Source organism: Elaeis guineensis, chromosome 4, assembly GCF_000442705.2.
Source record: "Elaeis guineensis isolate ETL-2024a chromosome 4, EG11, whole genome shotgun sequence".
Taxonomy (NCBI): Eukaryota; Viridiplantae; Streptophyta; class Magnoliopsida; order Arecales; family Arecaceae; genus Elaeis; species Elaeis guineensis.
In genome coordinates, this window is record NC_025996.2 from 25434149 (window position 1) to 25444847 (window position 10699).

At 37.9% G+C, this 10699-nt stretch overlaps 3 non-coding genes across 3 annotated transcripts; all 3 read right to left on the reverse strand.

Moving 5' to 3' along the window:
- Positions 1-953: 953 nt before the first annotated feature.
- On the reverse strand, positions 954-1059 carry LOC140857700 (small nucleolar RNA R71). Its single transcript, XR_012141192.1, has one exon. It is a non-coding gene; the product is annotated as a small nucleolar RNA R71 (small nucleolar RNA).
- Positions 1060-8478: 7419 nt separating this feature from the next.
- LOC140857613 (small nucleolar RNA R71) lies at positions 8479-8584 on the reverse strand. Its single transcript, XR_012141105.1, has one exon. It is a non-coding gene; the product is annotated as a small nucleolar RNA R71 (small nucleolar RNA).
- A 733-nt stretch (positions 8585-9317) lies between these two features.
- On the reverse strand, positions 9318-9423 carry LOC140857688 (small nucleolar RNA R71). Its single transcript, XR_012141180.1, has one exon. It is a non-coding gene; the product is annotated as a small nucleolar RNA R71 (small nucleolar RNA).
- Positions 9424-10699: the final 1276 nt, after the last annotated feature.

Sequence of the window (10699 nt, forward strand, 5' to 3'; positions counted from 1 at the left end):
TTCGAGCTCAATAGGATAAGAAAGCTCTAGAATTGAACCGAGTGCGGATTGGTTAATTGCTCGGTGTCTAAGGTAAGTGGTTAAAGAAAGTGGTTTTCAATTGGTTCCGTTGACTGACCTGGCCAACTCAGTTGGTGTCTAAGGAAAGCAACGAGCGGGAACCTCCCACATCTTACGCTTACCTGACCGAGTCAGTTAGTCAGTCTTGAGCTTGGAGTGCTCAAAGGCGGTCTTGAAAGTTAGGAGCTGTCTAGATCTAAGTTAACCTTAGGATAGAGAGTCTATGCTTGTTTAAGTTGATTGCAATTAACATCTAAACATTAACTAATTTCTCCCTTTTCATAGATTTAAGATTCTTAGGTTCTTCTCTTTAAATTTTCTTCACTCTTTTCTCACTTTATTATAAATATATATATATATATATATATTATAAAAACTAAAATTTTTTATGTTTACTCTAAAGTATAATTGTAAGGTGTATGCTTGGCCGTAGATCGTTACGATCAGAAATCCAACCTTTTGATCCAGAAATAGAAAGAACCTTTAGAGCCAACAGACGTAAAAATATGGACCGAAATCAGGAGAATGATCCACCCAGATAATTGAAGGAGTGCTTTACTCCTTCCACATATACCTACTCTCCTTGTATTCAAGTGCCCCCTGTGGAGGCCACTCAATATGAAATTAAGTCCAGTATAATCCAAATGTTACCTTCATTTTATAGACTTAGTAATGAGGACCCTTATAAATATCTTGAAGAATTTTTTGAGATATGCTCAACTGTCAAAATTCATAACTTCTCCGATGATGCTCTTAGGTTAAAATTATTCTCTTTCTCACTTAAGGATAAAGCCAAATACTGGCTACATACTTTGGATTCCATGACTATATCAACATGGGACCAGCTGCAAGGAAAGTTTCTCAAGAAATATTTTTCCATAGGAAAAACTAATCAAATAAGGAAAGCCATAACTAGTTTTTTCTAATTAGATGGAGAAATGTTTCATGAAACATGGGAGAGATTAAAGGATCTTATTAGAAAATATCCCCATCATGCTGTACCCAAGTGGCAGTTAATCCAATATTTTTATGATGGGCTATCTGAAAGACATCGATAAATGGTCGATGCATCATGCGGTGGGACATTCATGCTGAAAAATGAGGATGAGGCATGGCAACTGTTTGAAATTTTAAGTAAAAATTCATTACATCATATGTCTGCCTCTATTAGAGATAAACCCATGTTAAACCCAAAGAGAGGTGGAATATATGAAGTAGAAAATACCATAGATATCCATCATAAGGTAGATGAACTGTCCCAAAAATTAGATCGTCTTCTAAATACTGGACAATCTCCGATTCCACCTAACCCAATCCAAGAAGTTTGTGCATTGTGTGCAAGTCCGAACCATTTTGTTAGTGAATGCCCAGCCGCACCTCAATTTTCTGAGTTTGTGCACGAGCAGGTTCAGCAAGCTCAAGTCCAACAAGCTCGCAGATCAGGAAACGATCCATATTCGAACACATATAACCCCGACTGGAGAAAACATCCAAATTTCTCTTGGAGACCACAACCAGTGGTTGGTCCTGCCACACCTCGACCTCAATATCAGGACTCAACATATAAGCATGGACCATACCATCAATTTCAAAATATTCCTCAACCGTCTACTACTGGTCACAGTTCAGCTTTTGAGAAAAAAATTCTGAAAGCACTAGAACGATTAGAAGTCAACACTCAGACCCTTAACTCCCACACACAATCCATTGTTAAGCTAGAGATCCAAATAGGTCAACTAGCGACTGCATTCAGTAGGAGGGAAGGAGAAAAATTACCTAGCCAACCCGAGAGCAACCCAAGAGGGCAATTTGTGATTGAGAGCTCTAATACCCCAGAAGTATTTTCTGAACATGCCAAATCAATCATGACTCTGAGAAGTGGGAAGGTCATTGAACACACTAGTAAAACCAATGAGACCGACCCTAAACCTCTAACCGAAGCCAAATCACCCAAGAATAAGGAGGACCTGAAAATAGAGAAGGAACCAACTGCACCGGAATCATCTTACTTGCCTAAAGCCCCATTTTCGGATGCCCTGAAAGCCCCTATTCCTGCAGATAAGAAGGGAGGAAAACTCGATGAGATGTTGGAATTATTTAAGCAAGTCCAAATTAATCTTCTCCTTCTAGACGCAATCAAACAGGTCTCTGCTTATGTCAAATTTTTGAAGGATTTGTGCATCTAAAAACATAAATCTAGATCACAAATCTCAAAGAAAGTACGCCTCACTGAACAGGCTAGTTCTGTCTTCCAGCATGCCACTCCTCCAAAGCTTAAGGACCCAGGAGCCCCCATCATTTCTTGTGTTATAGAAGATTATCACATTGAAAAAGCTCTTCTGGATTTAGGAGCAAGTGTGAATCTTTTACCTAGTTCGGTGTATGAACTTTTTGGATTTGGAGAACTGAAACCCACATCAGTCACACTGCAATTAGCCGACAGATCAATTAAGGAACCACGTGGAATGCTTGAGGATGTCTTGGTCAAGGTAGATGAATTTTACTTTTCAGTTAATTTTCTGGTTCTCGATATGGAACTAAGTGGCAATCCCAGATAAATTTCCATTATCTTAGGACGACCCTTCCTAGCTACGGCAAATGTATGCATTAATTGTAGGACAGGAGTCATGGACGTATCGTTTGGGAATAAGAAACTAAGACTGAATGTGTTTGGTGCTTCCCAAGGTCCATCAATGGATAGTTGCTTCGAAGTAGATACACTAAAAGACATTATAGAAGATGCAACACCCACAATTCTAGCACCAGACCCCTTAGATACTTGCTTCGCTCACTTTGGAGTGTATGACTTTGAGGAATATATGAAAGAAGTTAACATCTTGTTGGATACACCACACAATAAAACCACTCCTTCATGGACAATCAAGTATGAGCCATTGCCCACATTAGCCAGTACACCAATAGTCCCATCTTTAAAATCACCACCTACGTTAGAATTGAAACCCCTTCCTGCTACGCTCAAGTATGTATTTCTAGGACTCAATGACACCCTCCCAACAATCATTGCATCAGACTTGACCCCTAATCAAGAAGCACAATTGGTTGGTATTCTGAAGGAACACAAAGAGGCTATCGGTTGGTCCATTGCCGATTTAAAAGGAATTGACCCCTCCATTTGCATGCACCATATTCATTTTGAGGCAAATGCCAAACCCCATCAAGATATGAAGAGGAGATTGAATCCAAACATGCGTGAAGTAGTAAAGAAAGAGGTGGTAAAGTGGTTAGATGCTGGAATCATCTATCCCATATCCGATAGTAAATGGATCAGTCCCACTCAAGTAATACCTAAAAAATCAGGTATTACTGTAGTTGAGAACGAAGAAGGTGAACAGCTTCCCACTCGCATATCATCTGGATGGCGAGTATGCATAGATTATAGAAAACTAAATGTCGTTACTAGGAAGGATCATTTTTCATTGCCCTTCATCGACCAAATCTTAGAACGGTTAGCAGGACAAAGTTTCTTCTGTTTTCTTGATGGTTATTCAGGGTACAATCAAGTACCTGTATTTCTGGATGACCAAGAAAAGACTACCTTCACCTGCCCCTATGGCACCTTCACTTTTCGGCGTATGCCATTCGGGCTCTGTAATGCACCCGCTACATTTCAACGGTGCATACTGGTCATTTTTTCGGATATGGTGGACAAATGTATTGAAATTTTTATGGATGATTTTTCTGTGTTTGGAACCACCTTTGAGGATTGTCTCCATAATCTTTCCAAAGTTCTTAAATGGTGTATGGAGACAAATCTTGTCCTAAGTTGGGAAAAGAGCCATTTCATGGTGCGAAAAAAAATTGTATTAGGACATATTATTTCTGAAAGAGGGATCGAGGTAGATAAAGCCAAAGTTGAGGTCATTTCAAAACTACCACCCCCTACTTCGGTCCGACAAATATGATCCTTCTTAGGTCATGCCGGATTTTATAGATGCTTCATCAAAAACTTTAGCAAGATTTCAAGACCCTTGTGCAATCTGTTGGCCAAGGATACACCATTTGTCTTTGACGAAGACTGTTTGAAAGTGTTCAACACATTACGAACAGCCCTGACAACAGCACCTATAATAAAATCCCCTGACTGGTCCATTCCATTTGAGATTATATATGATGCCTCTGACTTTCCAATAGGTACTGTTTTAGGCCAAAAAATTAATAAGGAGCCACATGTGATCTATTATGCTAGCAAGACTCTTTCCGATGCCCAATTAAACTACACTACAACAGAAAAAGAGCTACTAGCAGTAGTGTTCGCCCTTGAAAAATTTTGCTCATATCTGTTAGGGTCTAAGGTTCTAGTTTACTCTGATCATGCGGCTCTGAAACATCTCCTCTCAAAGAAAGATACTAAACTGCATTTGATCAGATGGATCCTTCTTTTACAAGAATTTGATCTGAAAATCTGAGATAAGAAGGGTTCCAAGAATGTGGTAGCTGATCACATCTCTAGGATCTTAGTTGAACACACGATAGGCATAGATGAGGTCAAAGAAAAATTTTCTGACGAACAACTTTTCGCAATCTCCTCTAGCCGTCCTCCATGGTTTGCCCATATTGTCAATTACTTGTCAACAGGACAAGTACCTTCTCACTGGATAAAACAAGAAAAGGATCAATTTTTCTCACAAATTAAACATTATTTTTGGGAAGAACCTGAACTATTCAAATACTGTTCTGACCAAGTTATTTGCCGTTGTGTCTCCGAGAGTGAATTCCAAAGCATTCTCACTTTTTGCCATTCTTCGATATGTGGGGGACATTTTAGTGGAAGAAAAACTACAGCAAAGGTGTTGCAGAGTGGATTTTATTGGCCGACACTATTCAAAGATGCATATGAATTCAGTCGTAATTGCTTGCGATGCTAGCAAATAGGAAATATTTCGAGAAAAGATATGATGCCCCTGTCCCCTATACTTGTAGTAGAAATTTTTGATGTTTGGAGAATTGATTTCATGGGACCCTTTCCCTCCTCATTTGGATTCGAGTATATTTTGGTAGCAGTAGACTACGTATCAAAATGGGTAGAGGCTATGGCAACCCGAACCAATGATCATAAAATCGTGATCAAGTTCATTCAACATAACATCTTTAGTCGATTTGGATGCCGAAGAGCCATAATTAGCGATGGGGGTACACACTTCACAAATAAGCACTTCGACATGCTAATGAAAAAATACGAAATAACTCATAAAGTTGCCACACCTTATCACCCCTAGATAAGTGGCCAAGTTGAGGTCTCCAATAGGGAGATCAAGCATATTCTTGAAAAAATGGTAAGACCCGATAGAAAAGACTGGTCAGCACGCTTAGATGATGCATTATGGGCTTACCGTACAGCTTTTAAAATACCCATAGGAATGTCTCCTTATCGATTTGTATTCGAAAAAGCTTGTCATCTGTCGGTGGAATTGGAACATCATACATTTTGGACCATACGGCAATTTAACTTTGATATAAAAAATGCAGGTTCCAATAGGAGACTTCAACTAAATGAACTTGAAGAGCTACGCAATGAAGCGTATGAGAGTACCAGAATCTATAAGGCTCAAACTAAAGCGTACCATGATAAATTCATTGCACGAAAAACATTCGAGCCCAATCAAAAAGTTTGGCTCTTCAATTTTAGGTTGCGTCTGTTTTCTGAAAAACTTCGCTCACGTTGAGACGGACCTTCCATTGTAACTCAAGTATTTCCTCATAGAGCTATAGAACTCAAAAATCCTAAACAGGGGAATACCTTTAAAGTGAATGGTCAGCGATTGAAACCTTACATAGATGGAATTAGTGATGGAGAATTAATTAAATCTATTGATTTAGTGGATCCAATACCGCCATAATACTCAATTCAGTCGGGCTGAAGATATAAAATTTAGCGCTTGTTGGGACGCAACCCAATAATTTTATTTTATTTTTTACTTTACTGTAGCTACAGGAATTTAGAACAAGAGCCTATTAATCAATGAAGCTATCTTCACCTTTCGAAGCAAAATTATCCCAGGTGCACTCTCTCCTTTTATTTTCTTTGCTTTCCTACTTCATTGAGGACAATGTAAATTAAGTTGGAGGGAGGAAGAAAATTAATCAAATCCTCGAGTATGGTCAGAAATAATTAGTTTTGTGTATCCGAATTTTATTTTGATTAAGAGTCAATTAGGCATCCTAATCAATGAATGATTAACGATCAAGATAATTTTAGAAATATTGAGGAATAAATTATTAAGAAAACCCAATGAATGGTAGGGTTTAGACTAGACCAAATTTTAGGAGTGATTCTACAACCCTCTTCTTACTGATCTCAATAAAGAATCTGCTTCATGAGAGATTGGGTGGAAAGGTCGAGGTATGCAAAAATTTTTCTTAAAATATATATATATATATATATATATATATATATATATATATATAAACATTGGTTTCCTACTGAGTAATCGGACCCCTTCGCCTAAGTAAGTGTTGTGGTTCGCGTAAAAAGGTAGGCAATGTTAAAAAAAAAAAATAGTGGATAATAAGGGAACTAAATTGCAAGAAGATAATAAACCTCTCTCACATTAAGTTAGAAGATTTAAAGAGTAAAGTGGGAGTTGGTGAAAGAAAAGCTCTTAAAATTTCTTTAGTTAATACTCAACTACTAATTGGGACAAACTGATAATCCAATGAAGTATCTCTTTAATGGTCTGACCGGATATCATTTACCTTTTGGGATGCCTAACCTAACTTTTGATTCAAGACTGAGTCGGTACACAATGCTGATATATCTATTTTACTCGAGGACGAGCAAAATTCAAGTTGAAGGGTGTGATAAATACTTAATTTAAGTCATTTAAAACAGAAAATTATAATTAATTTATTTTATTTATTAAAAATTTGATATTTTTTTTATGTTTTATAGGAAAAGTGATCGCCGATACAAAGAGTCCGATTCGTAGATCAAAAAGACTCAAGTTTGAAGAAAATTGAACTTAAAATAAAATTAAAATAAAAGAAGGATGCATACGGTATTATAAAAAATGAAGATACTATGCAAGGAATCTAAAAAGAATATTGGCGTCATTTTAAAGAAACAAAAGTTTCTTTTTGGTAATCAAAAAGAAACAAAAGTTTCTTTTTAGTAATCAAAAAGAAACAAAAGCTTCCTGGGCACGCTTGCTCGCGATGCCGCGCCTGTGCCCGCGTGCTGGGGATCTTGGCACGGTTGAATTAAAAAAAAAAGTCACTGACATTTCATAATACTTAACTAAAATAGTGTAATCTCAAATATAAAAATTTCTAACTTGATTGGACACCTTGTTTCTTTGCATCTCATATCCATAATTAATCTTAAAGGCAATAACCCATTAATCAGATAAGGTGGAAATTTGATCATCCTTCCTTGGCCCACAAATCACTCCCTTGCATTTGCATAACCTAGACCTTAATCTAAAATTAATTAGACGTTGACCCCTAAAGATTTCGAGCTCATTAGGACAAGTGACCCTGAGAGTTGAATCGGGTTAGACTTGGTCAGCTAGCTGGTGTCTAGGCAAGTGGTTTGCGGGACGACTGGGCCCAAAGGAAGGTGGTTTTTAATTGGTTCCGTTCGCTGACTTGGCCAATTTAATTGGTGTCTAAGGAAAGCAACGGAGGGACTCTCACCAACCTTACACTTACCTGGCCAGTTGGTTAGTCAAGCTCTGACTTGGAGGGCTTGAAGGCTAAATACAGTTAGGAGCAGTCTAAAACTAGAGTAACTTTAGGATAGAGAGTCCACTGCGTGTTAACTTGATTGTAATTAAAATCTAACCACAACTAATTCTTCTATTAGTTTTAAGACTTCTTAGGATCTCTTCTTTAGAACTCTTTTCTCTCCTCTCTTCTCCACTTAATAATAATAAAAAAAAATCCTTAACAGACTAGAATAGTCCTACATAGACCTTTTAAGTTGTATGTTAGGTCGACGATCACTAAAACCCGACTTGCAACCATTAGACGAAGAATTAGAAAAGACTCTTAGGACTATCCGAGTTAGAAACATGGCTGCACCTGGTGAGGCTAATCCTCCACGCTCATTGAGAGAATACTTCACTCCATCCTCGTATACCTACTCTCCATGCATTCAAGCACTTCCAGTAGAAGCTACCCAATATGAGATTAAGTCTAGCATTATTCAAATGTTGCCATCGTTCTATGGACTTAGTAATGAGGATCCATACAAATACTTGGATGAATTTCTTAAAATTTGTACCACAGTAAAAATCCAAAACTTCTTAGATGATGCCCTTAGGTTGAAACTGTTCCCTTTCTCACTTAAGGACAAAGCCAAACATTGGTTAAACTCCTTAGACTCTATAACCATTTCAACTTGGGATCAGCTTCAGAGAGAATTTCTAAAAAAATACTTTTCAATCGAAAAAACAAATCAAATTAGAAAAGCTATCACCAGTTTTTTCCAATTGGAGGGTGAACTTTTTCATGAGACATGGGAAAGGTTAAGGGACCTCATTCGTAAATGTCCACACCATGCTGTCCCTAAATGGCAACTTTGTCAGTATTTTTATGATGATTTATCAGAGAAACACCAATAAATGGTTGATGCATCATGTGGTGGGACATTCATGCTAAAGAGTGAGGATGAAGCCTGGCAGCTCTTTGAAATACTCAGTGAGAATTCCCTACATCATATGTCTGCCACTTCTAGAGAACAACCCATGCTTCAACAAAAAAGAAGTGGAATTTATCAGATTGGAAACGTCATGGATATCCACAGTAAGGTAGATGAACTGTCCCAAAAATTAGACCATCTTCTAAATACTGGACAATCCCCTTTTGATCCAGAAATAGAAAGAACCTTTAGAGCTAATAGACGTAAAAATATGGACCGAAATCAAGAGAATGATCCACCCAGATAATTGAAGGAGTACTTTACTCCTTCCACATATACCTACTCTCCTTGTATTCAAGTGCCCCCTGTGGAGGCCACTCAATATGAAATTAAGTCCAGTATAATCCAAATGTTACCTTCATTTTATAGACTTAGTAATGAGGACCCTTATAAATATCTTGAAGAATTTCTTGAGATATGCTCAACTGTCAAAATTCACAACTTCTCCGATGATGCTCTTAGGTTAAAATTATTCTCTTTCTCACTTAAGGACAAAGCCAAATACTGGCTACATACTTTGGATTCCATGACTATATCAACATGGGACCAGCTGCAAGGAGAGTTTCTCAAGAAATATTTTTCCATATGAAAAACTAATCAAATAAGAAAAGCCATAACTAATTTTTTCCAATTAGATGGAGAAATGTTTCATGAAACATGGGAGAGATTAAAGGACCTTATTAGAAAATATCCCCATCATGCTGTACCCAAGTGGTAGTTAATCCAATATTTTTATGATGGGCTATATGAAAGACATAGACAAATGGTCGATGCATCATGCGGTGGGACATTCATGCTGAAAAGTGAGGATGAGGCATGGCAACTGTTTGAAATTTTAAGTAAAAATTCATTACATCATATGTCTGCCTCTATTAGAGATAAACCCATGTTAAACCCAAAGAGAGGTGGAATATATGAAGTAGGAAATTCCATAGATATCCATCATAAGGTAGATGAACTGTCCCAAAAATTAGATCATCTTCTAAATACTGGACAATCCCCGATTCCACCTAACCCAATCCAAGAAGTTTGTGCATTGTGTACAAGTCCGAACTATTTTGTTAGTGAATGCCCAGCCGCACCTCAATTTTCTGAGTTTGTGCACGAGCAGGTTCAGCAAGCTCAAGTCCAACAAGCTCGCAGATCAGGAAACGATCCTTATTCGAACACTTATAACCCCAGCTGGAGAAACCATCTAAATTTTTCCTGGAGACCACAACCAATGGTTGACCCTGTCGCACCTCGACCTCAATATCAGGACCCAACATATAGGCATGGACCATACCATCAATTTCAAAATGCTCCTCAACCGTCTACTACTGGTCACAGCTCAACTTTTGAGCAAAAAGTTCTGAAAGCACTAGAACGATTAGAAGTCAACACTCAGATCCTTAACTCCCACACACAATCCATTGCTAAGCTAGAGACCCAAATAGGTCAACTAACGACTGCATTCAGTAGGAGGGAAGGAGAAAAATTACCTAGCCAACCCGAGAGCAACCCAAGAGGGCAATTTGTGATTGAGAGTTCTAATACCCCAGAAGTTTTTTCTGAACATGCCAAATCAATCATAACTCTGAGAAGTGGGAAGGTCATTGAACACACTAGTAAAACTAATGAGATCGACCCTAAACCTCTAACCAAATCCAAATCACCCAAGAACAAGGAGGACCTTAAAATAGAGAATGAACCAACTGCACTAGAATCATCTTACTTACCTAAAGTCCCATTTTCGGATGCCCTGAAAGCCCTTATTCCTGTAGATAAGAAGGGAGGAAGACTCGACGAGATGTTGGAATTGTTTAAGCAAGTCTAAATTAATCTTTTCCTTCTAGACGCAATCAAACAGGTCCCTGCTTATGCCAAATTTTTGAAAAATTTGTGCACCCAAAAATATAAATCTAGATCATAAATCCCAAAGAAAGTATGCCTCACTGAACAGGCTAGTTATGTCTTCCAGCATGCCACTCCTCCAAAGCT